This window comes from Salvelinus sp. IW2-2015, linkage group LG4q.1:29 (assembly GCF_002910315.2).
Source record: "Salvelinus sp. IW2-2015 linkage group LG4q.1:29, ASM291031v2, whole genome shotgun sequence".
In the NCBI taxonomy this organism is placed as follows: domain Eukaryota; kingdom Metazoa; phylum Chordata; class Actinopteri; order Salmoniformes; family Salmonidae; genus Salvelinus; species Salvelinus sp. IW2-2015.
Genome location: NC_036842.1, coordinates 31,542,035 through 31,569,172, shown reverse-complemented (window position 1 = coordinate 31,569,172; position 27,138 = coordinate 31,542,035). Strand labels below are relative to the sequence as shown.

General features: G+C 46.3%; 2 long non-coding RNA genes and 1 pseudogene across 2 annotated transcripts; 2 read left to right on the top strand and 1 right to left on the bottom strand.

Annotated features, from left to right (window-relative positions):
* Nucleotides 1-2,541: 2,541 nt before the first annotated feature.
* LOC111960895 (fibronectin-like) lies at nt 2,542-23,983 on the top strand (annotated as a pseudogene).
* On the bottom strand, nt 21,191-21,560 carry LOC139027521 (uncharacterized). The gene is made up of 3 exons (XR_011479622.1): nt 21,516-21,560; nt 21,336-21,457; nt 21,191-21,248 (listed from the first exon to the last, which is right to left on the bottom strand). It is a non-coding gene; the product is annotated as an uncharacterized lncRNA (long non-coding RNA).
* LOC139027520 (uncharacterized) lies at nt 21,242-21,927 on the top strand. Its single transcript, XR_011479621.1, has 2 exons — nt 21,242-21,410; nt 21,500-21,927. It is a non-coding gene; the product is annotated as an uncharacterized lncRNA (long non-coding RNA).
* Nucleotides 23,984-27,138: the final 3,155 nt, after the last annotated feature.

The window sequence follows — 27,138 nt, the reverse complement described above, 5'->3', positions numbered from 1 at the left end:
GGGTTTGGGTTACAACCTCCAGCACAGGAAATGAAGTCATACTCAGGGGAGACCAGAAGTATGTATAGGGAGTACCCTAACCCTGACCCCAGTACAGCCTAAGTTATCTCCATCAACAGCCTGTCACCTGGGGGGGTAGTTAACAGGGGACATGAGATTGATGCTACTGGCTTGGAGATGAGGGTTGAATGGCCCAATGGGAGCTGAAGGTGATTCCTCATGAGTTTATAGGTCTGTGCATATACTACACAGAAGTTTGCTTTGATCCCTTTTTTTATTAAATGTTCTGGAGTCATGCAGCCTTAAATGTCCGTTTTTACCCTCTCCTGGTTGTTTTGGAGTTGATTCATGGGTGGAAAATATGTGATACTTTTGGCGCTCACCTTTCTCCACATGTGGAAGGTTCAGTGATTCACCATCCGTATAAAAAACAAGGAAGTYTTCCGTTGTTTTGTGTTTCAGAACAGGGATTTGGTACCAGGTTTGTGCCAAGTGGACACTTACAGGAACCCAACCACAGATCTGACTTACCGTACTGAAGCCACCGTCCAGACCAGACCAGACCTGGACCGTGACTAATCTCAGTTKAACCGGAAGARGTCCGTTTGAGGTTTTCCCAGGTTGACAGTCCACTGCCACAACCAGGAGTCATATCATCTGTCATCTCCCACTGTCCTCTTTTTCTTCCTCTCATTGGGAAAACATTACTTTCCTCAGCTGAGGGATTAATCGGTGACACAATATTTGGGGAGAAAGTTACCTCAACCACAGACAACCAAACATTACTCATGAAAAGAGGGGTTTGTTTTCTGTCGTTGAGCATATAAAATATGCTATTAGCATTGATTTATTTGGTAAGGGCAGGAGGCAGACAAAAATATGCAAAGAAAAATGCAAGAACACCTCTTGCTCTGTTGCTTTCTCACACGCATGATCAAACACACACACACACACGCACAAACAAACACACATGCAAACACGCACACATACACAAACACACACACATACTGAAGAGGAGAAGAGGGAAAAAACAAGTGTTGGAAGGCGGGCAAGAAAGAGAGAAGAGTGGGATGGGGAGGAGCAACCGGAGGAGGGATGGGATGATGAAGGGAGGAAGGGAGGGTGATGTTTCACAATTCATAACATCTCAAATGTACTGATAGAACTGTATACAATAATTCAACAGAATGAGCCAATTTCAAAACAGTTCTCCATCAAAATAATGTTWGGCTCTTACGCAATCAATATAAATGTAGCTAATAGCACTAAAACTMTTTCTGTTTCATGTGTAGATAAGATGAAACTGTTGGGTTCCTCCCTAACAGTGAACCAGTCTGGGTGCATTAGGGTCAACTMTTTCCCTCTAAACAGTGATGGAACGTAGGGGTGAGCTGTTAGTAACCCCCTCATTCCCCATCGACTAACCAAAACATGTCATTCTTAAGTCCAAACAGAAATGAGACTGCAATCTTGCAGGCCTAGTTTTATCATTATACTTTAATTCGTTTTTTRCCCCGTTTAACGCTTGAATTGCCAATGTTTGATAGCTAAGTCATTGTGGGTCACATTGACTGTTCTGTAAAGGACCAGTTTAGCATGATTAGCCTATCAACATTACGCTGTCATTATCATTAGGCCTATAAATTGAAGTTTGTCTGAGTGTAGGCATTTTGTGTTGAAGGGATAGTTCACACAAATTACAAAATTACACATGGTTTCCTTACCCTGTAAGCAGTCTATTTCCGATTTAACGGATTCGATTCATATCAATTTGATAAAATATGTGAAATAAAATAACTCTGGTTAATTTTGTAGTAGGCCTATTTATCCAGCCTGGCCTCGAAGACGTAACATAGTAAATGTAAATCTGTGATGCTCTAATTAGTATGATATGTTATGTTTTGTATGGGTACATAAGACAGAAGGTTACTTWAGCCAAAAATGAATGGGGGGAGGTCTCTACTTTGCAACTACTTAGCAGGTTAGCTAACCCTTCCCCTAACCTTAACTCCTAACCCTAACCTTAACCTTAACCCCTAACCCTAACCCTAACCCTAACCCTAACCCTAACCCTAACCTTAACCTTAACCTTAACCCTTACCTTAACCATAACCTTAGCTAACGTTAGCCATGTAGCTAATGTTAGCCACAACAAATTGGAATTCGTAACATATTGTATGAATTGCAATTCGTAACATATCATATGAATTGTAATTCATAACATATCCTACAAAATGGATGATGGACATCCACAAATGAATACATACCATACTAAATGTAACATATGCTAATTTGAGTTTCACAGGTTTACTTTTTACTGTGTTATGTCTACCTCTGAGTCCAGGTTGCACAACCCAGCCCAGCCTCAGGGTGTTCGTGCTGTACTCTGTTTGTGAGGTCTTCATTTTTGGTCTGGGTCTGCGGTTTAGCATGGTTGGTAAGTGACGAGTCTGTGTTGCTCCCCTGGACCCAGACGCACATTGCCCCTCCCCCCAAACAGTGCCTTTGTGCTCACATATAAAACCGGTCTGCATCCCTCCAGTCGGTCTATCGCATCAGCTGCAGGAAAGGCGGTCAAAGTAGCCGCTGGGAGAAGCAGCACGGGGTAATATTTGGAAAGCAAGGGGAGAGAATACTATCCGCTCCTGACGGTCAACTTCACCGCACCTGGATCGTTCTTATTTTTACTTAGGACATAACTGGAAACGTAAAAGTGTCTTGTTTTTTTTCTTATTAACTTTAACAAAAATGACTGGTAGCCCAGTGACAGGGCTGCTGGTTGCGCTGTGCGTAAGCAGCGCGGTCCATTGTATGCCAAAGAACCAAGGGAAAAACAAGAGACAAGTTCAGGAACAAGTTTACCCCGAACTCGCAGACACAGTACCCCTTGCTCAAGGTATGTAGACTAGCTCTTAATGTCATGATCTTGTGGCCAACCTTAGATAAGCATTTGAATGCACTTGAACCCACAGCTTGTAATTAACAACTGTAGTTACAATTCCATTTATGAAGGACATCTAAGATGATTTTTTTAATCACTACTGTACATGTATTGAATATGGGTGTTTAGCTAACCTATCATGCGCCGAATTTGCTCAGGACTCATGGCTCTTTTGTGTGTTCTCCATCATCTTGCAGCTCGCGATGAGAACGGACATTCTTACAGACTAACGATCAATGGGGAAAGGCTTACCTTGGGAGTACACTGCTTTGTACCTGCAACGGAGCGGCAGGGATCAAATGTAAAACAAAACCCCAAGGTGAGCTGGAGCACCAGACTTGAATGTATAATGAAGTAGGCAATTTCTTTCGTTTTTTGCACAACATCCGTGCGCTCTAGAGCGCGTTCCCTTTTGGCACTTTTGCCATTGCGCACAGAAGTCGCTTCGTTTTATCTCAAACGTTTAGGCCACATGTTGAAAGTCTTCTCTGGTGCCTTCTGCAGGGGAGGGACCTGCTATGACAAATACAACGACCAGACGTACCCTGTGGGTGCGACCTACGAGAGGGCGAAGGACGGCATGATGTGGGACTGTACCTGCATCGGTTTGCGCCCGCGCAAAATCAGCTGCACAATCGGAAGTGAGTTGCCCCTTCCCGACAACTCATATAGTATTATTTGTGCATTATGTAGTACGTTAGTGTTTCATGAATAATGATGTTTGTGGTCTTTTCGTTTCCAGACCGCTGCCCGACAGGGAGGCAGATCCTATAAATATGGGGACACACTTGGAGAAGGCCCACGAGACCGCGACTACATGCTGGTTGCGTCTGTCTGGGAAACGGCAAAGGGAGAGTGGGACCTGCAACCCGTGTGTGAGTGTCTGTCTGTCCGAGGACCTGTAACCCGTGTGTGAATGTCTGTCTGAGGACCTGTAAACCCGTGGGTGAAATGTCTGTCTGAGGACCTGTAAACCCGTGTGTGAGTGTCTGTCTGTCTGAGTCCTTGGAGTAGAAGAGAGACTAGATGTAATCTGAAAGGAATAATGTGTGGCCTGGGGTTGTTGGGTAAACTTTTTTTTTAAATGGGGATGTCCTTAAACCATCAAACTGCAGTTCAAAGTCCTTCTTTGAGTCATTTATTGGAAATAGTGCTAGATGTCATTGTAAATATTTGAAGGCCATAACAGTCATCTCTATACCCAAACGTTGCCCCATAACTATTGAGATTTACTCGTAGTTTAGTGTTTTCATGGAACTTTAGGTGAGGTGACTCATATGGTGGTAGGCCTAATGGTGAAGATGATTTGGTGATAATGTAGGCATGGTTTGGAATTAGAAATTTTTTCTTCATTAATATGAAATATGTCATGTGTATCTGAGACTTTTATTATGGCATTGCTTTAGATTTTTTTTGTGGGACTCTTATTCTGGAGAGGATGGCCAGACAAGCACAGGTCGACAATAAATCTTATTCTGAAAATACCTTTCCAAGATTCACCTGCGCGTGAGGAGGATTCACAGGAGAGATGTGTGACAGAGAAGGGAAGTGATGGAGATGTAACCTGTTGTTCCACTAACGTTTGTGCTGCTTATCGTATAGAAAATAACTTGCTTGTAACTCCATCATCAAACCCACAGGCCCTTTGGAGAAGGTGATGGATAATTAAGTTCAAATAATTAGGTTACAATAATAACATCAACATTTTGGGAACTTGTTTTTGTGCAGCGGAGCGTTGCTATGACAACACAGGCGGAGCGTCCTACGTGGTGGGGCAGACCTGGGAGAAGCCGTACCAAGGCTGGATGATGATCGACTGCACCTGTCTGGGGGAGGGCAACGGACGCATCACCTGTACCTCTAGGAGTAAGTACACACACGCAAGCACATACATACACACTCATGTAAARGCACACACACTTAAACACACACACACACTCATCAMTCCTTTCCTTATTTCTTTAGACCGTTGTAATGACCAGGACACCAAGACCTCCTACCGCATCGGAGACACATGGACCAAYACAGATGCTAACAGACACCAACTCCAGTGTCTGTGTACAGGAAATGGCAGAGGAGAGTGGAAGTGTGAGAGACACTCTGCCACTACTGGTGAGTCGGCCCTCTTGTGTTTTACACATACTCTTTGTAAAAGATTACAAGATTACCGCTGAGGTCTAAGGCACTGCATCTCAGTGCAAGAGYTGTCACTACAGTCCCTGGTTCGAATCCAGGCTGTATCACATCCGGCCGTGATTGGGACTCCAATAGGGCGGCGCACAATTGGCCCGGGTTTGGCCGGGGTAGGCAGTCATTGTAAATAAGAATTTGTTCTTAACTGACATGCCTAGTTAAATAAAGGTTAAATAAAATATAAATAAATATATATATTTTAATGCATAAATAATTAAATGAACCGGTTATACACTGATATACAGGTTATAAATTAATATATAGGTAACAGAGGAGGCTGGTGAGAGGAGGACGGCTCATAATAATGGCTGGGATGGAGTGAATGGAATGATATCAAACCCATTCCATGAATTCCGTTCCAGCAATTACAACMAGCCCGTCCTCCCCAATGAAGTTACCACCAGCCGCTTGGGATAGGTAAATACATYCCTCTTTGTCTTRCTGGTGCGCAGGCACAGGTGTTAGTACAGGAACAGGTGTAGGAACAGGTACAGGAAGTACTCGTGTGACCATCCAGACGGAGCTCCACCAGCCCTCCACCCTCCCCGAACCCCCCCAGGAGGGGGCTTGTCGCACGGACTCGGGCACCACCTTCCACGTGGGCATGCGCTGGATCAGGACGCAGGGCAGCAAACAGATGCTGTGTACCTGCCAGGGTACCGGGGCCGTCAGCTGTGAGGAGAAGGGTGAGTCTTAACTCAGACTAATACTTCAAGAGTACCGCTGAAAGTAAAAAGTTGTCTCAAAAAAGTATATTTCCATAGTCAAGGCCTGTCTTACCTCTTGTCTCACCTCACCTAACCTGGTCTAAAACTGTCTCACCTAACTGGTCTAAACCTGTCCTCACCTCACCTAACCTGGTCTAAACCTGTTCTCAACCTCACCTAACCTGGTCTAAACCTGTCTCACCTCACTAACCTGGTCTAAACCTGTCTCACCTCATCTAACCTGGTCTAAACCGTGTTCACCTAACCTGGTCTAACCTGTCTCACCTCATCAACCTGGTCTCAACCTGTCTCACCTCACTACAACCTGGTCTAAACCTGTCTCACCTCACCTAACCTGGTCTAAACCTGTCTCACCTCACCTAACCTGTTCTAAACTGTCTCACTCATCTAACCTGGTCTAAACCTGTCTCACCTCACCTAACCTGGTCTAAACCTGTCTCACTTCATCTAACCTGGTCTAACCTGTCTCACTTCATCATGCCTGGTCTTAACCTGTCTCACCTCATCTAACTTGGTCTTAACCTGTCTCACTCATCTAACTTGGTCTTAACCTGTCTCACCTTCTCCCCCCCCCCCCCAGAGGGCCAGAGCCAGGTGTACGGTGGGAACTCAGAAGGCCAGGCCTGTGTGTTCCCTTTGTGTTCATGGATAAGACCTACTACTCCTGTACCTCAGAGGGACGTACTGATGGACAGCTGTGGTGCAGCACCACCTCTGACTACCATAGAGACCAGCAGTACTCTTCTGTACCGAGAAGAACTGTGAGTCTGGGAGGGAGGGAGGGAGGGAGGGAGGGAGAGGATGGATGGAATGGATGGGCGGTGGGTGGGTGGGTGGATAGATGGATAGATACTGTAGCTAGCTAGACATTAGATAGGTAGATAGATAGATATGCTGCTATCTATCTAACTGTTGAACGTTTGATCTGCTCTGTAGCCCTGGTGTCGACCCGAGGGGGTAACTCCAATGGTGCCCTGTGCCAGTTCCCCTTCCTCTACAACGGCGCGTAACTACACTGACTGTACCGCCGATGGGCGCCGCGACAGCATGAGGTGGTGCGGTACCACAACCAACTACGAAGGAGAAGCAGCGCTACGGATTTTGCCCCATGGCTGGTGAGTATGTGTGTGATTTGTCAATTGCCATGTCTCTTCCCGTCTCAGGCCCTCACACCAAACAATATCAATCACAGTAGCAGTCAGGTACATTGACTAGCCCGTCTTTACCGGCATGCAAACAAGACTATTGTAAGGTAAGATCGCTCTTTTGAAAGGTCATTCAGGCTCTGTATGGTGGGCGTGGGAAGGTCTGGTGGGCTACTGTCTTCAACATTCATCTGAATTCCTCTATTTGACAGAGGTCTTATCAAGATAAATGTACTAGGCTTGTCTTCATCCGTCTGATGTTGCCCTTACAGATGGTAATAATGACTGTTTAACTGAATGGGGTTACTTACGGTCTACAGAGTAATGCTCTTATAGAGGTTCAATGGGCAGTTAATGAGTTGGTCTTTAAAAGCTATTTAAGTGAGAGGGACGGTCATGAAGAGGCTGAGTAATGCCTCATAAGAGCTTGTTAGAATGATTATGAATGACTCTTGGCTCCACTGGGCAGAGGATAGGACCCACACACTGGCATCGGTCCAGAGTCTGTCTGGAACTAAATCTGTCTCAGTTCCAAAAGAGATGATCCACCTACACACGCACACACAGCCCCTCACTGACCCCTCTCTCCCTCCGTCCAGCCCACGAGGAGGCCTGCACCACCAACGACGGGGTCATGTACGTGTGGGAGACCAGTGGGACAAACGCCACGATGTCCTGGGTCACATGATGCAGTGTACCTGCTTGGGCAACAACCGCGGAGAGTGGAGCTGCATCGCCTACTCCCAACTCAAAGTCATACCGCCTTACTAGCACCTTTTCTCTTATGTGTTGTTAGACAACAGTCATAGGAGTTGTACTGTCATTACCTGGTTCTAGACCCAGTAGCCTTGACAACTGGAATATAGAATGAACTGAAAGGATCAACCAGCATTAAAACCCTTGTCTCCTCTCCTTCCTAACCCAGACCAGTACATTATTAAAACCATTGTCTCCTCTCTTCCTACCCAGACCAGTACATCATTAAAACACTTGTCTCCTCTCCTTCCTACCCAGACCAGTACATTATTCAAAACCCCTTGTCTCCTTCCTACCACCAGACCATACATCATTACCCTTGTCTCCTTCCTACCCCCAGACAGTACATCATTCAAACCCCTGGTCTCCTTCCTACCCAGACCAGACATATTAAACACCTTGTCTCTTCTTCCTACCCAGACCAGTACATACTTAACACCTTGTCTCCTCTCCTTCACCCAGACCAGTACATCATTAAACCACCTTGTCTCTCTCCTCCTACCCAACCAGTACATCATTAAAACCCTTGTCTCCTTCTCCCCAGACCAGTACATCATTCAAACCCTTGTCTCTTTCCTACCCCAGACCAGTAACATCATTCAAACCCCTTGTCTCCTTCACCACCAGTCACATTCTGTCTCCTTCCTACCAGACCAGTACATCATTCAAACCCTGTCTCTTCCTACCCAGACCAGTACATCATAAACCCTGTCTCTTCCTACCCCGACCAGTACATCATTAAACCCTTGTCTCCTTCCTACCCAGACCAGTAATCATTCAACCTTGTCCCTTCCTCCTCAGACCAGTACATATTAAACCCTGTCTCCTTCCTCCCCAGACAGTGGCATGTGGATGGGCTGACCTACGAGGTGAGCCAGACCTTCACAAGCGCCATGAACAAGGCTACATGATGAATTGCACCTGTTTATGGACAGGGACGTGGGCGCTGGAAGTGCGACGCCATCGGTGAGTTTCTCTCTGGTTTCTCTTCAGAGCTTCAATAAAGCCTTATCGCACCTCTGGCACGTTCTACCAAGAGGGGCTGAAATTCTAAAGAGATTTTTGGCAGCAGGAATTTGAATCCCTTTCCTTCCCCTCCTCTCTCTCTCTCTCTCTCTCTCTCTCTCTCCTCTTCTCTCTCTCTCTCTCTCTCTCTCTCTCTCTTCTCTCCTCTTCTCTCTCCTCTCTCTTCCTCCTCTCTCTCTTCTCTCTCTCCCCTCCTCTGCTCTGTCTTTCTCTCCTCCTCTCGTCTTCTCTCTCTCTCGTCTCTCTCTCTCTCCTCGTCCCTCCTCTCTCTGTCTCCTCTCTCTCTCTCCCTCCTCTCCTCTGTCTCTCTCTCTCTCTCCCCTCCTCTCTGTCTCTCTCTCTCTCCCCCTCTCTCTCAATTGAATTTCAATTTAAGGGCTTTATTGGTATGGGAAACATATGTTTACAATGCCAAACAAAAGTGAGATAAATCATAAAAATGTACAGTAAAACATTACACTCACAAAAGTACAAATAATAAAGACATTAAATGTCATATTATGTGCAAATAGTTAAAGTACAAAGGGGAAAAAAATAAACATAAATATAGGTTGTATTTACAAAAAGGGTGTTTTCCTTTTCTTTGAAAACAGGTCACAAATCTTGCTGCTGTGATGCACACTGTGGTATTTCACCCAATAGATATGGGAGTTTATCTCTCTCCTCCTCTCTCTCCCTCTAGACCAGTGCCAGGAGCTGAGAGCAGGGTGTTCTATCAGATTGGAGAGACCTGGGACAAAACCATCCACAGTCCTCTACCGCTGCTATTGCTACGGCAACGGTATCGGTGAGATGAGCTGCGAGCCACAGCAGACCTTCCCAGGTAAGGAGAGAAGTCTGATTGGCTAACTGAAGTGTGACCAGTGAAGCATAAGTGGAACTGTCTGAGTGTGTCCTCTGTTCAGATAACCCAGGTCAGATAACCCAGGTCAGATAACCAGGTCAGATAACAGCAGTGCTGTCTTCAGTGGGGTTGTTAGCTCTTCTTTTTTAACTCTCCATTCGCTCCCTCCTTTAAATACCCCATGCCCCCTCTATCGAAAGGCCTTTGAAAATTAAACGAGGGGGCGGTGTGTCACCCCTTCACCACCTCTGCAGGGAGGGCGGAGAGGACTTCTAAATGTTGATGTGGGGCAAATGGAGAGGGGTGCGCCCGTCCACCTTTCTCGCCCCCTCCCTCCGTGGGTCTTTGTAGTTTGGGAGGTCTTTGTTGGCTCCCCTACTGAGAGGCTGAGTACTGTTGTTCTACCGCTGGGCAGGGAGGGCCGAGAGGTTGTGGGGACTTCATTACCTGCGCACACTTCCTGTCTCTCTCTCAATCCACTGGGTGGTAACACGTTTGGGTGAAAACAGCCCACTCCTAAGAGGCCCTCACAGCACTGGTGTCAATCTGAAAAGCTCAGCTGAGCTGTGTTCAGACCACACCAACCAGGAGTTTACAACTGAGCTGTGTTCAGACCACACACACCAGAGTTACAACTGAGCTGTGTTCAGACACACAACCAGGAGTTTACCAACTGAGCTGTGTTCAGACCACACCAACAGGAGTTACCAACTGAGCTGTGTTCAGACCACACAACCAGGAGTTACAACTGAGCTGTGTTCAGACAACCAACCAGAGTTACCACTGAGCTGTGTTCAGACCCCACAACCAGAGTTACCAATGAGCTGTGTTCAGACCACACCAACCAGGAGTTACCAACTGAGCTGTGTTCAGACCACACCAACCAGGAGTTACAACTGAGCTGTGTTCAAGACCACACCAACCAGGAGTTACCAACTGAGCTGTGTTCAGACCAACCAACCAGGAGTTACCAACTGGCTGTGTTCAGACCACACCAACAGGAGTTACCACTGAGCTGTGTTCAGACCACACCAACCAGGAGTTCCAACTGGCAACTTTGATGCAGTGTTCTGAAACACTTGACTCCATCTAAATCTGAATCCTGCACCTGTTATCCTGCCCTAGTTTCCCATGTGGCCTGTTACAGATACAGAGGAATACATGTCTGTTTTGATTTTAGAGTTTCAGGTCATCACCGTCCAGTATTATGTTTGGTGCAGGCCGGGGACGTTAAAGAGTGCAGGTCAATGACCTCACTGACTGCCCCAAATGACCTCCCCGCTGTTGCTGCGAGTTGCTCACCTGTGGACAGGGAGGTGTTTGTATGTATGGTGTGTGTGTGTGTGTGTGTGTGTGTGTGGTGTGAGTGTGGGTGGACATATTGTTCTGGTGCGATTTCAGACACTGAAGACACCTAGTGATTACAGGCCCAGCGGGTGTCATAGTTGGTTGAAACCAGACAGTGGAGAGACTTCTGGTTCAGACTAGTTCCATCCAAGCCACTGTACTGACAAGCTAGTCTAGGATAATTTTTGGTCACACCAGGTCTGTCTGGTGTGAACAGTGAACCAATTGACACGGAAAAGCGAATGTGACTTTTAAACAATTGTGTGTTTATTCCAGAAGCTTAATATGAAGTTGTTCAAGGAGAATACATAGCATTTGTTCAGTACCATCTTGTCTGTGACATTTGGCTTGATAGTAGACTAGAACTTCTAATAAAAGATCCCTCTCTTCCTCCCCTCCTCTCCCCCAAGGTGGCCACCGCCCAGTCCAGGTGATTATCACAGAGGCAGGGAAGCAGCCTGACTCCCACCATCCAGTGGACGCCCCTGCCTCTCACACATCACCAGTATATCCTCAAGTGGAGAGTGGTAAGTGGCTCTCTACTGCCATCCTAGATACTGGTCATTGGTGGTAGTGCAGCCACAAGTCAGTTAAGAACAAAGTCTTATTTACAGTGACGACCTACACCACCAACCCTCACAACGCTCAGCCAATTGTGCGCCGCCCTATGGGACTCCCGATCCGGCCGGTTGTGATACAGCCCAGGATCAAACTGAGTTTGTCGTGACGCCTCTACATTGCGATGCAGTGCCTGAGACACTGCACCACTAGGTAGCTTTTGAGCACTATGCCACTAGAGGTGGACTGACTGTCTTATAGGAAAGCAGTACAAAATAGTTGAACAATACTCTCTGGAGTACTACTGTTTTAATTCTCCGATATCCGAATGGAAACAAGTTATTCCAGGTACTGTTTTTCCACATGCCGTTCCTTAAAAAAAATATGAATCATTGAAGTGGATGTTCCTATTCCATTCCTGAAAGTGTTGCTGAAAAGTAATGACTAACACACAGTGCCCCAAACAGGAGGTTGCAACATTTAGTTGTCTGTGTGTCAACTCTGAAGAAGAGGACAGGTTTTGAGCACAGAAAAACAAGGTTGTGGGGGGTTCTTGAACTCGCCTGAAAAACACACACTCAATACACATAGATCCAAATTATATCGAGGTCACAACGACCTCACATCTAGCTACAGTACAAATCTGTGTGTTTCTCTCTTAAAGGAAAATCCTGTTTTCTCCTCGTTCACGCTCTCTCTGAAGGGGCCCTGATCTGCCAAGTTGTTACCACTTATTTAATTCAAAACATATTTCCTGCTAAGTGGTGTGGTTTGTATGTTTTGGATGGCAGTCTCTCTCTTCTCTCCTCTCTGTTCTGTTCTTCTCGTCTCGTCTCTATCTCTTCTTATCCTATCTCTCTCTGTTCTTCTTCTCTCTCTTGTGTCTCTGTGTTCTGTCTGTCCTCTGTCTCTCTCTCCCTCTCTGTCTCTCTCTCTGTCTCTCTCTCTCCTCTCTCTCATCTCTCTCTCTCTTCTCTACTCTCTCTCTCTCTCTCTCTCCATCTCTCTCTCTCTCTCTCTGTTCTCTCTCTCTCTCATGTTCGTGAAGAACCTGTAGTTTCGATCGTCCGAGCGCAAGTTGAATGTTCCAGAAGCAGGAAGGGCAGAGAGACAGGGTGCCGAGAGAGTCAATGCCAGTGACCACATTGGCCTAGGTTGGGCTTGGAGAGAGTGTTGGATTGAGAGTCTTAGTAGCGCAGACTGAAAACGTTGCCCATGTTTTTCATTCCATATCATCTCAACCTCCATGATTCATTCATACTCCTGACATGTAGGTGTATTATATATACAGTACTTCAGATACAATTGGTTCCTATCAACACTTTGACCCTTACTGTCTTGATTAAGTTCACTCCCTGACTTCTTCTCCTCTGCTCTTGCCTTTGACCCCTGGTAGAAAAACACCCCGGCCCCCTGGAGGAGAGGCCAATCCCAGGTAACCTTGAACTCGTACACCATCGCTGGGCTTGCGGCCAGGCATTACCTATGAGGGTCAGCTGATCAGCTCCTGCGCTATGGACGCCGGAGGTCACCCGCTTCGTTCAACCACCTACTACGGCTCCCGTAAGTCTCCCAACTGTGTGTTGTTTTTGAGTGTAAAGTTAATAAACACGACGTACTATATATCTGTGTCGCTCTCTTTGGTTCTCTATATAGCTACACTTTCACAAGCCTGTCTCCTCTCTCTTTACCCTCACTCTCTTTTCTCTCCCACAAATCTTAATGAGTCTATTATGTGTTATTTCCCACGTCCAGTAGGGGTGACACTCTGAGGGTGAGACGACCCAGCCTCCTCCCGTGGTGGACACGTCTGAGTCGGTGACAGAGATCACGTCAGTAGCTTTCATCATCTCCTGGTGTCAGCCCCGACACCGTGTCAGGCTTCAGAGTGGAGTATGAGCTGAGTGAGGACGGATCAAACCTCAGGTCCTGGTGAGTAGCTCCAACATTTACTGGATAAATGAGGTCTAACTCCTGCAGTATAGAACATCCAGACAAGAGTTTTCCAGTGTATATTCGGTCTTACTCCTGCAGTATAGAACATCAGAAGAGTTTTCCAGTGTAATTCTGGTCTTACTCCTGCAGCATATCATCCAGAAGAGTTTTCCAGTGTATTCTGGTCTTACATGCTGCAGCATAGATCATCCAGAAGAGTTTTCCAGTGTATTCTGGTCTTACTCCATGCAGCATAGACATCATCCAGAAGAGATTTTCCCAGTGTATTCTGGTCTTACTTCCTGCAGCATAGTATCATCCAGAAGATTTCCCAGTGTATTCTGGTCTTACTCTGCAGCATAGATCATCCAGAAGAGTTTTCCAGTGTATTCTGGTCTTTACTCCTGCTGCATAGGCCATCCAGAAGAGTTTTCCAGTGTATTCCGCTTACTCCTGCAGTATAGACCATGCCAGAAGAGTTTTCCAGTGTATTCTGGTCTTACTCTGCAGCAATAGATCATCCAGAAGAGTTTTCCAGTGTATTCTGGTCTTAACACCCTGCAGCATAGATCATCCAGAAGATTTTTTCCAGTGTATTTGGTCTTACTCTGCAGCATAGTCATCCAGAAGAGTTTTCCCAGTGTATTCTGGTCTTACTCCTGCAGCAATAGATCATCCAGAAGAGAGTTTTCCAGTGTATTCTGGTCTTACTCTGCAGCATAGGCCATCCAGAAGAGTTTTCCCAGTGTATTCTGGTCTTATCCTGCAGTATAGGCCATCCAGAAGAGTTTTCCAGTGTATTCCGGTCATTACTCCTGCAGTATAGACCACCCAGAAGAGTTTTCCAGTGTATTCTGGGTCTTACTCCTGCAGTATAGGCATCCAAGAGTTTTCCAGTGTATTCTGGTCTTACTCCTGCAGTATAGATCATCCAGAAGAGTTTTCCAGTGTATTCTGGTCTTACTCCTGCAGCATAGATCATCCAGAAGAGTTTTCCAGTGTATCTGGTCTTACTTCCTGCAGTATAGGCCATCCAGAAGAGTTTTCCAGTGTATTCTGGTCTTACTCCTGCAGCATAGGCATCAGAGAGTTTTCCAGTGTATTTTGGTCTTACTCCTGCAGTATAGGCATCCAGAAGAGTTTTCAGTGTATTCTGGTTTCGGGTGATATTTTCGAGCTCCACGACTGTGGTTCCCAATGTGTTATTGGAAAACCTTTTGAGTAGTTATGTGAGCTAATGAATTAAACACTAGTCCATCATTCTTCACTCCTGGTCCCGGAGGGCTGCTGGTGTGCAGGCCTTGGATTGGTTTAATTGTATTGGTTAGTTGGTTGATGGTTAAATGTGTTAATTGGTCACTAGCCCGATTGGTTGATTTATGTTTTATTTGATTGATTGTCTATGTCATCAGACCCTGCCCCGTACCACACCTCTGTGAGATCAGTGACCTCCTGCCTGGCGTAGATACAACGTCAATGTGTATGAGGTTTCCCCTCAGGAGAACCCACCCTCATCCTCACTACCGTCTCAGACCACAGGTATTATACCAGCCTTCACACACCTTCATCACCTTACTCTTCATCACCTTTACCCTTCATAACCTCATCCTTTCATCACCCTCACCCTTAACCATCATAATTCCCTTCTCAACAGCGAAATACATTGACCTCTTCTCTAATCCAGTGCTCCTTCTCCCCCTCAGCTCCTGATGCCCTGCTGAACATCAGATCAACCAGGTGGGAGAAACCTTATCTCCATCAGCTGGTCCAAAGCCCAGGCCCATCACAGGCTACAGTTTGGTCTCCCCCGTCAGTAGAGGGCAGAGCCGAGCTCATCCTCCAGACACTGAGACCTCCGTGACCTGGTTGACCCTCGACCTGGCCTGCTCTACACATACATTACGCTGTGGAGGAAACCAGGAAAGAGCGAGCGCCATCTTCGTCGCAGGTCAACCGGCCGGAGAAGCAGCACAGGTAGAGAACTGACAGCATACAACAGACAGAACCAAACATGAACCCTAACCTTACACACACTCTAACCATAACAAACGCTGTCAGACTTGACTTAATAGACTTAAAGCCATGGCTCCTATAAGAAAGCAGATAGGCCATTGACCAATGTCCTCCTGTTGAAATTGGCGTTGCAGTCATTTCTAGCCTCAGACTTGATTTGAACTGACTTTGAGTTGATTTTGGCATGCACTTTAATACCACTTTCCAATACACAGAATCATATTTCCTATACAGCTAATTCCTATTCAAATGGTTCCATGGGGACCGCCGAGACCTTTTAGGTTCAGATTGATCTTTTTTCTGAGAGTGTAGGCCCAGGAGTAAAATTATAGTTTGAAGCCATGGAGCCATTTATTGTACTTTAGGGGATGCTTCTGTCTCTCTATCTCTCAAAGGAACTTTGAAGTCATGCTGTCCCCACGGTTGGAGTCAGGCCCACTGTAGTGACAGTTGGTAGAGAGCTTTAGTGTGAGCTTGGAGGAGCCTAGGGCTCTGGGCTAGCCTGTGGCCAGATGGACCTGAGGTGGGTTTCTCCCTCTTGTTTGGTTCTGGACTGGGCCTGTAGACTGGTTCTCTCACCTCCTCACTGATTTACGTACTTTCACATGAGAAAGATACAGACTCACACACTTGCACGCGACCAGACACATAACATAAAAAACAAACCCACACTCGCTCTCCCCACGGTATCTGGGTCATTCTTGTTGATGTCTTACTCCTCCCTTCAGCTTCTAATCCTTCTCTCTTGACAGCAGAGTTTCTCCATTTTCATTTCCTGTCTGCATTGTCTTTCCAACTTCCTCTCAGCTGGTAAAGTAGAAGTATGTTTCACATTACCATCCAACACTGACCTTAGATCAGTGTATAGTTTCAACCTTCCTCTCAGCTGGTAAAGTAGAAGTATGTTCACATTACCATCCAACACTGACCTTAGATCAGTGATAGTTTTCAACTTCCTCTCAGCTGGTAAAGTAGAAGTATGTTTACATTACCATCCAACACTGACCTTAGATCAGATCAGTTTCAAACTTCATCTGACTCCGTCTTTCTTGCACCGCAACACAAGGCAATAGGCCATCAACACCACAAGACGACCTCAGTCAACTCACTGACCACCTTCTATTCCTGTCACAGAGGAAAGTCCGCTCCCCGACCGACCTTCGTTTCTACGAGGTGTCTGACGTGAAAATCATCATCACCTGGACCGGCTCCCAGGAGGTGTCGGGTTACCGCGTGACCTTCGCCCCGTTACTCCCGTGACCACGCCAGAGGCCCCTGCAGCTGCCCATGACGGGCCAACGCGTATGCAGAGATCACCCACCTGCAGCCCGAACCCTGTACCGCTTTCAACATCTAGCCATCAACGGAGGAGTGGAGAGCGAGCCGCTGACGGGAGAGAGAGCCACCAGTGAGCATACATGTGCAGACACTAACAGCGTGGTTGAGGGATCAGTTTTGAGCAGTCGAGGTCAGGAAGCTAATCTTCCATCACGTTATAAGTAGTTACTCTATGTGGGAAGGTTTGGCAGATCAGTGATGACTGAGCAGGCCGACTGCATGTAGTCCATTTCAAACTTGCAGATAGACTGAGATTCTCATAGATATACTGGGTTGTACTTTTCTACCCATTGTTGTGACCCTACGTGTGTTAACCCTGTCAGAGCCCGATGCCCCCACCACCCTGCGTTTCACTGACATCGGCGAGGACAGTGTGATAGTGATCTGGGAGGCTCCCAGGGCTAGCATCACGGGCTACCGTCTGTTCCTGAGCGTGGAAGGCTCCAGCCAACCCAGAAGAGAATCCAGGCGGTCAAGACCCAGTTCCTCTGCGAGGCCTTCGCCCCGACACAGACTATCAACCGTAAAACTGCACTCTGAGAGGACAACGTGTTGAGTGAGGAAGTCAATGGCATCTTCACCACCTGTGAGTACTGTAGTCTTCTGATTGAGTACTGTAGTCTTCTGTTAGTACTGTAGTCTTCTGCTGAGCTTGTGGCAAGGTGTTTAAATGGTATTGATCAATTCAACTCCAGATTTAGGTTTATTTGAATTATGAAGCAGAAAAAGGAAGACACTGTGATTATTATTCTCCTCCAACCACCTCTCTCTCTCTTTATCTCCACCCCCTCTCTCTTCTTTCCACCTCCTCGTCCTCTCCTCTATCTCCACTCTCTCTTTCTCTTATCTCCACCCCTCTCTCGTCTTTTCTCCACTCCCTCCTCTCTCTCTATCCCACCTCTCTCTCTTTATCTCACACCCCTCTCTGTCTCTCCCACCCCTCTCTCTGTCTCTCTCCACCCCCCCCCTTCTCTCTCTCTCCCAACCTCCCCATCTCTCTCTCTCTTTTTTTCTGTTCTCTTTCTTTCTCTCCTCTCCCTCTCTTGCTGTCTCACTCCCCTCTCTCTCGCTCTCTCTCTCACTCTCTCTCGCTCTTGCTCTCCCCCCTCTCTCTCCTCCCCTCAGCTCCAAAGATGGGTAATGCCCCTCGCTTCACCACTGATGTGACAGACACCTCCTCACCTCCATCATCATCTCCTGGACCCCTGTCAGCAGGTTCAGCTTCAGGCTCTCTGTGAGGCCCAGTCAGGGAGGAGAGTCACCCAGGGATGTGACCTCTGACTCAGGAAGTATCTTTGTGTCAGGCCTGACCCCTGGGACTGAGTACACTTACAGCGTACAGCCCATTATCAACGGACGTGACCGCGGCAACCCCATCACCAAAAATGTTGTCACTCGTAAGTAACCAAGAAAGAGAGAGWGACTCCGGTCAACGATTCATTTTATTTTATTGAGGTCAGAATGCCTTTTTTCCAAGGCAGACGTGGTGTTGCTGCAGGCATTTTTGGGTAAAAAACACATCTATATTGATTTTGTACAGTTAGGGAGTAATGAGGTTGTTTTAAGGTTTCTGCAGTAAGTTTACTTAAACCATGTAAGGTAGTCTGTCGTTTTTGAAAATGTGCCACAGGATGTTCTTTTACCACGTATAGACTTATGTGATGTTTCTTCCCCTCCAGAACTGTCTCCCCCCACTGACCTCAGTACGCAGTCCAACGCGGACACGGGTGAGCTGACTGTCCTGTGGGGCGGCGCCAACACGCCAGGTAAATATTGACTCTGCTCCCTCCTACAGCCCACGCCACAGACACACTGCCCAAGGCCCAGGAACCAGGATAGGCTCACTGTGGCTCTGGATCACTCTGTCTGGACCTTGTCTTTCCTCAGAACGTTTTGCCAGCAGCAACAAGGCTTCTCTCTGTAGGATTCTCTGTCTCTGTCTCTCTCTCTCTTTTGAATGGTAACAAGTACTTACATGAAATCCTGGCAGATCTAGGTTGGTTAACTCCACTGCTCACTTCCCTGTCTCCTCTGCCATCCTGTCCCCCCTCCCCCAACAGACCCTGGCTGTGASCCCACTCTCTGAGGGTCTCAGGGGAGATGGGATATGCAAAAAACACATTTCCATTTCACACAGGCGTATAATACTCACTTGTACATATATGAAATACAAGCACCCACCAAATTATAATTGTATTTTTATTGTTGTTATTATTGTTATTGTTATTGGGATGATTATTGTTATTATTATTGTTGTTATTTGGATTATTATTATTGTTATTATTATTATTACAGACATCACAGGCTACAGAGTGACATGCACCCCGACCAATGGGCAGCGAGGAAACTCCCTGGAGGAGTTGGTCCAGCCGGTCCAGAACCAGTTAATCCTGGAGAACCTGAGTCCAGGAGTGGAGTACAACGTCTCTGTCTACACTGTCAAAGACAACCTGGAGAGTGTCCCTGTGTCCACCACTGTCACCCAAGGTAGGACTGGCTGTCTCACCCAGCTACACACAGCTGATTTCAGATCAGTGGACCTGAGCACAGGCTGAGGTTGAGCTGTGCTGTGTTGAAGGGTTAGACTGATTCTGGATKAGGTAGTGTCTGTTTGCTGTGGAGCTGGTGTTCTGTTGCTCCGACAGATAGAAAGACACACAAACACATAAACACACACAGATACAACACATAAACACAGACTAAACACATAAACACACACACAGATACAACACATAAAAACACAACACAGATTCAACACAGAGATACACACACACATTCAATGGTTTTGTCTGAGTCTTCGCTATTGGTTGATTTTAAAGAGGAGTGTTGGAATGTGTGTGTGTGTTCGCTACGGTGTGTTGCGCACCTCTGTGGTGTGTGTGTGTGTGTGTGTGTGTGTGTGTGTTGTGTGTGTGTGTGTGTGTGTGTGTGTGTGTGTGTGTGTGTGTGTGTGTGTGTGTGTGTGTGTGTTCGCTATGGTGTGTTGCGCACCTCTGTGTGTGTGAGAGTTTATTGGATAGCTTTCCTTCTCAATCCGTGGCCAGGAAATGTTGAAGTACGATTCGATACTTCTGCCATCCCTTCTTATATTCACCGTTCCCAACTCCGATTTATTCCCACTTCACACTCCGGTACACGTTCCATAAAAGTGGTATACCTGGACAGGCCCAATTTCCCATAAACCTCCCAGTCTGGCTTCTCTCTGAAGTACGGAATCTCCCTGCCAGCAAAACACACGGTCACGGCTGATCACGCTGAAAGCACTTTTCACTGAAGGATAATTCCTAAAATCACTCTTAATTTCAGTATAAATCCCCAGTTGTTTCTTKTGAATTACCATTGCAGTACATGTCTGTCTTTTGTCCGTTGTGATGCCTCAATTGCACACTGTCCGGCTAACATGGTCGTTGGCTGAACTGTAATTGTATTCCATGGCTGTTTGTTTGTAAGATATGCATGGAGAAGGTAGAGATCTTAATTGATTGAGGATATCATGTGAATATGCCGGTTGAACAACCATTACTCTGAAAACCCACGAGCATCCTTTCCTGTCATTGATCTAGTCAACGTCATTTATGGGTCTGATAATATAACTCTAACCAGCATGGCTACTGTTGTTCTGCTACAGAGTGTTGTGTTGTCTGTCCCACTGTGTTTGGCTATGCATCACGGTTCATTCATCTGCTTTGATTCTGTCTGTCTGTTATGGTTTCTATGTCTGTATGTCTTATTCTGCCTGCGCCTCGCTCTGCACTCAAACCTTTCAGACGTGCCCAAGCTAAACGACCTCCACTTTGTCGACGTCACCGACACCACTGTGGGCCTGCGCTGGACCGCCCTGGTAAACGTTACCGCCATCACAAGTTACCGTGTAACGGTTATGGCGTCGGGCGAGAGTTTGCCCATCATCATGGATACGGTGGACTCGTCGACGGGCCATTATACGGTTCGCGGGCTGGAGCCCGGTGTGGATTATGACATCAGTGTCACTACGATAACAGAGGAAGGGGAGAGCGAGCCGGCCACACGCAGAACACAAACCCAGACTGGTGATTTGACCCTTCAACTTTACAAGGGGAGGGGGTAGTTAGAGAGGGTGGGTGGGGGGGGCTATGAAAGAYGCTAAATACTGAACATACTGCCTCACAAACCTTACATACTCACCTTACATACTCCCCTTACATACTCATGTTGTAGATATATGCTCTGATCATAGCAGTAATGTCATTGTTGATTGCGTCCAGGTTTTTCTTTCATACCTGCCATGCTCTAGTGTGTCCTCTCTTGTCTGGTTGACTTGTCCCATCTGGACATGCCACAGAAGGCCTGGAGTAACTGTGGAGCTCCCTCTCCTCGGCATGCTCTTCTATTATTTATCATTCTAAATACCTGTTGGTTTTTCTTTACTTTACAGTCTGCTAGACCTGGTCATTACATGGTCAGATGTGTATAACCTGGTCATTACCCGGTCAATGAATAACCTGGTCATTACACGGTCAGATGGTAATAACCTGGTCATTACATGGTCAGATGGTAATAACCTGGTCATTACACGGTCAGATGATTATAAACCTGGTCATTACACGGTCAGATGGTAATACCCTGGTCATTACATGGTCAGATGAATATTAACCTGGTCATTACACGGTCAGATGTAATAACCTGGTCATTACAGGTCAGATGGTAATAACCTGGTCATTACACGGTCAGATGATAATAACTTGGTCATTACACGGTCAGATGTAATAACCTGGTGATTACATAGTCAGATCGTAATAACCTGGTCATTACATGGTCAGATGATAATAACCTGTCATTACATGGTCAGATGATAATAACCTGGTCATTAGCATGGTCAGATGATAATAACCTGGTCATTACACGGTCAGATGGTAATAACCTGGTCATTACACGGTCAGATGATAATAACCTGGTCATTACACGGTCAGATGATAATAACCTGGTCATTACATGGTCAGATGATAATAACCTGGTCATTCATGGTCAGATGATAATAACCTGGTCATTACATGGTCAGATGGTAATAACCTGGTCATTGCATGGTCAGATGATAATAACCTGGTAATTACATGGTGAAATAGTCATATCCTGGTAATTACATGGTAAAATAGTCATATCATGGTGATTACATGGTAAAATAGTCATATCCTGGTAATTACATGGTAAAATAGTCATATCCTGGTAATTACATGGTAAAATTGTCATAAATGAATGAATCATTATCAGATACTTTAATTTTGGTCTTTTTGGGAATAGAAGCAATCAAGTTAAATTCCTTAAAGGTWTCTATTGTTACCACATRATTTCCTAGTTAGTATCCTAATTATCTTCCCTCTGCCACCCCAGCCGTCCCCGCCCCCACCAACCTGAACTTTGGAGGGGTGGGCCCCGATCACATGAGGATCAGCTGGACCGTCCCCAAYGTCCCCACGCCCAGTGACATCACACGYTTCGTCATCCGCTACCACCCCGGCAGCAACGACGACGACGTCAAGGAGCTCAATGTGGGMGGAGCCACCAACACCTTCCTGCTGCAGAGTGAGTGACATCATCATGACCTATGACCTACCCCTGAACTAAATAGAACAGTATTATTACCATTGTATGTATTGTGTCATACACCTCACTGGTTCATGCAGTGTGTTGTGACGTCGGTTTGGAGACTAACTATGAGGTAACTAACAAGTGTTTTCCTGTCCATCTCTCCTCCAGACCTGCTGCCCAACACAGAGTACAGGGTGAGCGTGGTGTGTGTTTACGAGGAGAGAGAGAGCGCACCAGTCACTGGCACTCAGAGAACAAGTGAGTATGGACAGTCACAGGACAGTTTGTCAGGCTAAATGTCTTCAAAAGAGAGACAAATGCACACGTATTTTTGCACAAATAGTAAACTGATATGTTGCATAAGAATGAGTACTGATATGCATGCATACAGATGTAGTAAAGTGATATGTATGCATACAGGATTGTAACTGCTATGTAGCATACAGGATGTAGTAAGTGATATGTATGCATCAGGATGTAGTAGTGATATGTATGCCTGACAGGCATGTAGTAATGATATGTATGCACACGGATGTATGTAATGTGATTGTATGCATACAGGATGTAAGTAAGGTGATATGTATGCCTACAGAGTAGAATGATATGTATGCCTACAGGATGTAGTAAAGTGATCAATGTATGCCTACGGATGTAGTAGGATGTTGCAAGGTAGTAGCTATATGTATGCATAGATGAGTAAGCTGATATGTAGCCACAGGATGTAGTAAGTGATATGTATGCATACAGGATGTAGTAACTGATATGTATCCTACAGGATGTAGTAAGTGATATGTATGCCTACAGGAATTTAGTAAGTGATATGTATGCATACAGGATGTAGTAAGTGATATGTATGCCTAAGGATGTAGTAAGTGATATGTATGCCTACAGGATGTAAGTAGACTATGTAGTAGTGTATGTATGCCTACAGGATGTAGTAAGTGATTGTATGCCTAGGCAGGATGTAGAAGTGATATGTATGCCTACAGGATGTAGTAGGTGATATGTATGCCTACAGGATGTAGTAGGTATATGTAAGCTCTACAGGATGTAGTAAGTGATATATGTATGCCTACAGGATGTAGTAGGTGATATGTATGCCTACAGGATGTAGTACAGTGATATGTTTATGCCTACAGTATGTAGTATGTGATATGTATGCCTACAGGATGTAGTAGGTGATATGTATGCCTACAGGATGTAGATTAGGTGATATGTATGCCTACAGGACTGTAGTAGGATGAATAATGTATGCCTACAGGATGTAGTAGTGATAGTTTTTTTTTTAAGTGAAGTGCCTACAGATGTAGTAGTGATATGTATCCTACAGGATGTAAGTAGGTGACTACTGTATGTCCCCTATCAGAGTAAGTAAGTGATTATGCCTACAGGATGTAGTAAGTGTATGTATGCCTACAGGAGTAGTCATGTGATATGTATGCCTATCAGAGTAGTAGTGATATGTTCACAGGATGTAGTAAGTGATATGTGATGCCTACAGCGTGTGTATCATTAGATCATGGCTGTGTGTCTTCTCTTCTCCTCTGTAGCCCTGGACTCTCCCACGGCCTGGACTTTCGGGGGGCAAGTCTAGGGCCACTTCAGGTGGGCCGTATTGTGTGGCGTACGGAAGAAAGCAGGGATCCGCCGCGATGTGTAAGATGAGCTCTCTCAAAGGTGGATTATAAACATACAATAGTAGATATAACCTGTAAGAGGGGATAATTTCACGATTTTGTGCTATGTTGATCTCGTGTTGAGACCGGGTGCGGTGTCCTCGGTAGAGTTACTGGATCAAGTATGACGGGTCCGGGCTTAGAATGGGATTGGAGGTCTATCCGCGTTGCAGAGTCCGATGTGTGTTAACGGGCGACTAATGAGGGCGTTCGTGTCGAGATGGCGGGGGCGCGTGCCTAGTTTGAGTCAGATGGTGCTGAGAGAGAGAAAGTTTGGTACGCTTGTATAGTTGTTCAGAGTGAGCGGATTATGTCGCATAAGATCGTGGGGATCGTTTTTGGACGTGGTAGCGGGGTTTCGCAGAACTTCTGTTGGCAGGGGGACGTAGTCGGTTTGAGAGGCGTAGTGACGAAACTTGATCACAAAGACATTTGTGGGAGTCTGGATTTGGGCTATGTTTAAAGTAGTGGGGGGAGTCAAGTCTAGGAGGCGATAGCAAAGAGAAAGAGAATACTGGCATTGAAGAATCAGTTGCCACGGAAGTGATTGACGTGGCGGTGGAAGCGCGGTTAGTGGATCGGCCAGGAGCAAACTACTGGCGCTTTTGGAAGCCATTACGAGGTGGTTGCGTTGAAAGAGGACCCATATGCTAGGTTCGATAGGACCGTCTCTATGGTTGGGGCTACATAGGTGATAAATGCTAATATATACTACGGGGCAGGATTTCTATCGGTGCACACAGTAGTCTCAGTGTAGGTAACTAGGTGAAGAGTCTTTCAGAGCTGGGACCGTGGAATTCTAATTGCAGGGATAGTGAAAGAACCGGCAAGTAGGTGTGGGGGACAAAGACAGGTAGATCAGTCCAAAGAGAAGTAGGTGGTGATTGGATGGCTCGTAGGTCACGGGTAATGTAGGGTTAGTGTGAAAGGGTTGTCAGGGGACTAGGTTAGTTGGTGTTCGGGTCGGTGGAGCCGAGCGTGCGGGTCAGTCCCGCAATGGGAAGGCATATAGGGCGTTGAGATGAAATTTTGAGTGTAAAGTCAATCAGGCCGAGGTAACGCATAGAGTAATTAGGTAGTACGAATATGTATCACGATGAAGATCAAAGGTGATCGTAATCATATGTCACGTATTCGGACATCAATGATCGTAAACAGTTTTGTCTGCAGTAGGCGAATCTGTGGGAGTAGGGTTAAGGTGACATTGTAAATAATATGTCAGGACAGTGAGGAGGCCCCGAGTAAGAGGGGAGAGCTTACGTGTAAGCTCGGTCTGGTCCTCGTCGAGAACGGGATGATGAGCGCACTAGGTGTAATTGCTTATGGGTATCAACAGATGGTGGTGCGTTAAGTAAAGTGAGAGCTGTTGAGCAGGATATGGTGACTTAAACGGTGGGGCGACGAACGACAACAACACTTCCACGGGAAGGGATGACATTTATTTGTACATCATCAGACGTGTTGAAGGCGATTGGAGTGGCGGAGTGGGAGATACTGGTAAGTAAAAGCCTGCGGATTGTGCGTATGGTTGGGGCCCCGTGTGAGACACACAAGTAATTGCCAGAGTGATCCATGATAGTTAATGCCCAATGAAGATTGCTAGGTTGTGACTAGGTAGCAGGGAGTCGGGGACGACAAGCCTTTTGTAATTTTGCAGAAACCCGCTATTCTTTAGGTATTAGATAGGCGGGTGTATGGGACGCGTTTGCTAAGAGAATAGGTTTTAGATGAGTCAGACTTTCCTGGGAGTTAGGAACGGTCGGGGCGTACACGATATGAGTGATTGATGTGTACAGGCTGCGTGATGCTGGCAGGCGCTGGGTCTGCAGCTTTAATGGTTAAAAGAGAGGCGCGTCTGCATTTTACGCTTGTATTAAATGTGAAATACGTGGCTGGATGCATGGGGTGTTGTAACTTGAGTCAGTCAGCGGAGGCTTGATTGCCGAGTAGCATAGTGGTATGAACATCCGAGAAACCCTGAGGGGCAGGTCGATTAGGGTTTCCCAGCATGTAGCGGGAGACATGTTATTTGATAGAACAGGTACGTTGTAAAGAGCACAGATAAAAGTTTGCGTAGAGGGAGCTATGTAAGATGATACCTCTTCAAGTCTTAAGAATTACTGCTCGCGGGGAATTGGCCTGGACCAACACGTCGCTATGGGGATGAAAATGGTGAAGAGTGGCCTGGAGGTTTTGTGTGAGGAGAAGTCTATTTACATAATTCGTGACAGGGAGCTATTTAGCATTCGAGACAGATTCGTGATGCTGGTGTTTGGGCAGGTGTTGTGGATCGTGAGTGAACCTGAAGGTATAAGCTCTGTCGGCGTAGGCGATCGTCAGAAGTAACTGCGCCGCATTGGTTAAAAGACCACGGAAACCTTACGTACGTTTAAGTTAATGTGCTCTTATCAGGGCATGGTGATAGGTAGAGGAGCCCGGTAGTAGAGGAGGTGAGGTGGCTACCAAAACATTGTGAGAGAGCAGAAAGTATGTGCAAGGGGAAAAGCGGACAAAATGGCACGAGGTTGTTGGTTATGAAGTGGGCGACGGTCGGATGAGGTACGATGGGAGTGATTTGCCAAGGCTAGTTGATTGCAACAGTTGTGGTGCTTGTAATCAACGAGAACGAGGGGGGTCGAAGTCGAGAGTTTCAACCGAATTAAGGATGGTGGCATTAACAGATTGGAATCGACCAAATAGTTTTAAGTGAGTCCAGATACGAAAGCATTGAGGTTGCCTGTGCGTATGAGAGGGACGTCAACAAGTATGGCTGGCGCATTAAACCCACACAGCCGGTGTCTTTTGTCAGCTGATATTGTGACCGGGAATTGGTACCGCGCCTGAATGTGTAGCGGGACTCCGTGAGAGCACAATACTGGACACGTCATGGCAATTGGTAGTTAGGAGGGCCACGTCTGGCTGGCGGCATGGGTACTTTCGGAGCTGAACATTGTGAGCGTTATATAGTATTTTTATGAGTTTTTTTCGTTTTGATTATATTAAATGCTCTAATTGGATGGGCAGGGCAGGTGGAGGATAAGGGGAGTGTATGCAAGGTCGAAAGCTTAGAGGA